This window comes from Zea mays, chromosome 9, assembly GCF_902167145.1.
Source record: "Zea mays cultivar B73 chromosome 9, Zm-B73-REFERENCE-NAM-5.0, whole genome shotgun sequence".
Classification (NCBI taxonomy): Eukaryota; Viridiplantae; Streptophyta; class Magnoliopsida; order Poales; family Poaceae; genus Zea; species Zea mays.
This window is the reverse complement of record NC_050104.1, coordinates 7,294,333-7,297,111: the sequence shown is the minus strand read 5'-3', so window position 1 is coordinate 7,297,111 and position 2,779 is coordinate 7,294,333.

Here is a 2,779-nt window from a genome sequence, read left to right as displayed (position 1 = left end):
TATTGAGCTTCCTTATCCTTATTCATACATTCATTAATTTTTTGGCCTACCATAAAAAATAGAAATAACGTGGTTATTTAGCGCTAAAGCTGCAACATTTAACAGAGCTAAATCGAGCTACAACGATTGTAGCTGAAATAGCGACTAAAAGAGAAATACCGTAGCTTTAGGTCCTCTAAAAGACTATAGCGCCACTATAGCCCGCTACATGTCTAGAAAAAAGCTCGAGCTCGACGAGTAGGCTCGGGCTTACAGCGGCTTGGCTCGACGCACCTTGGTGCTTAGAACTAGCCCGAGCCGAGCATGTTTTGGTGGCTCGAGAAAAGAGTGAGTCAGCTCGACTCAGCTCGCGAGCTAGCTCATGGCTCGACCTAACAACAATTTGATACAAAATATCTTAATTAGCATATAAAGTTAGTACCAAATAGACAATTAGATTATGTTATTTGAGATTAATGTACAAAATCAATCTATTTTCTAAATGATATTGGTAATATATTTATTTACAAATTTTAAATATGTTATTTAAATTATTTTAAGATTTTATATTATAATTTAGAGGGTGAATTCACATTTATGGCTAGGCTCGGCAAGCCGGCTTGCAAGTCAGCAGCGAGCCGAGTCGAGTCTACTCTTAAGGCTCTTGACCGGGCCGAGCTCAACTCGGCTCGGCTCGTTTCCAGCCTTAGCTCACTATTTTAAACCTTGATCTATATAGCGGTGGTTCTGAACCTATTTACACTGACGTTTTTCAGAACCGCTAGTGCTAGTAGAAATAATCATTAGTGCATAAAGGACAACCGCCGGTGGAACATTGAGGTAAAAGATCCGCCAGTGATAATCATTTTAGGAAACATAAAATTGGTTTTAGAAATAGCAAAAAAGTTTATCTTAATTAGGGAGGCCTCGCCCGCCTGACGTCGAGGTCACAAATCAGCGAAGCGTCCTCTACCATAAATTAATTGTTTGAGGCGGTAAACGAATTCAAATAAAAATGTTGTCATCAACAAAGTTGAATAACTTTTGAAGTTTTACAACTTTTGTTTTGATACCTTTTCATTCGAGGTCGTTTGCAAAATTTGAAATTTAAATTCGACAAATCGAGTGCAATTTTTTGAGAGCCAAATGATTTCAAATCAAAATGTTGTCAACTACAAAACTTTCATAACTTTTAGAGATTTACAACTTTTGTTTTAGTGGTTTTTTTTTCATACGAGGTTATTTGAAAAGCTCAAAAAATTAAGGATAAATATGATTTGTACTTGCGGTTTTTAAGGAACTGTTTGAAGAAATATAATTTGTACTGGTGATTTTTTTCTTAAGGAGCCGTACCTATAAATATCACTGACGTTTGATAACCGAATCTGGCTATAAAAATTAGACATGGTGGCAGTCTTAGACTTTTTTTCTACTAGTGAATGTCAGTGCAAACTGTTTGAGCTGTAGCTTTGCCTGTGCGTTCGAGTCCAAACCACCTTCTGTTGATCTTGAGGTCTTGACGACAAAAGCTAGTTTAAAACCCCGAGCAACAAGCAAGCATGCATGCATATGCTTATCTCGCGAGCAATTGGATCACATCGTAATCAAGCTTATATACTCCAACTTGCATTGCGCGTCCCGTCCCACTCCCATGTCGATCGCCACGTACGGCGCTTACTTCTTGTGCAGTAAATAAAGGAGCCATTTGCTCTGCCGCTACGCATTCTGTGGGATCATGTCAGGCGCTGTCGCGGCGCGCGCGAGCTCGATCCGAATCGGAGGAACAACAGCAGCTGACGTGTGAGTGGCGAAGGAATCGTGCATCGCCATTATGTACGCGGCGAGCTCGGGCCGGGGTCGGGGAAGGAATCATAGACAATGGGAGTCCTTCTGGGCTGGCATGCGCTGTTCCCGCTGCTCCCCGATCCGTATCCATCCTATTGCTTCATCGTATCCGTATTCACGTGGCCCTCATCTTCTTCGTCTTCCTCCAGCGCTCGCCCGCGAAGCGGTTCCCGATCGAGCTCGTGTCAGTCCAACTACTGTCCTTTTCTTGTGATGCCTGCCTGCCTGCCGTTGGCGAGCTCGGCTCAATTGACCTGTGACCATACGTTCGTTGGAACAAGGCTTGTTATTGGCGAGCTCGGCTCAATTGACCTGCGACCACCCATCGTTTTTTTATATATTGCCCGTGTAGATATGAGCTAGCTAGGTACAAGCGACCACCCATCGTTGGAACAAGGCTTATTTTGTTCTAAATTTTATGTTATTTAGACTTTTCTGGATATATATTTTTTTCTTAAGGATCCGGGAAAAAAAACAATTATTCAACATCTATCTATGCTAAGTTTTTTTAGCGTCCGTATCACTGCATTAAAAAGCCGTTCCCCGGTGAGAGCTTTATGGAAGTTTTATTCTTATTAAATGACATGCCATCTAAACAAATATGATGGCATAGCATGGAGATTAAAGAAGAGAGACATGTATGAGAGAGTTTTGGGGGCACCATTTGTGATTGGTAGCACCTTAAGGATCGACAAGCCATTGGTAATTTTGTCATTATCATATTTGTGGGTTTCGGCGGGCTCACAAATTATAGACATAGGTGGTTCACCAGCCATACACACGCAATGACATAATAACAGAGAACCAAAGATAAAAGTGGCAAAATAACAAATTTCTCGAGGATCAATATGTCGTCTTTCTCTGATTCCGGCACGTCAAAATTTGGATCGGAGTTGATATAGCAACGCAACACGGATGGCCTTTTTGTTTTCTGAACTGGACAATAATTTCGAAT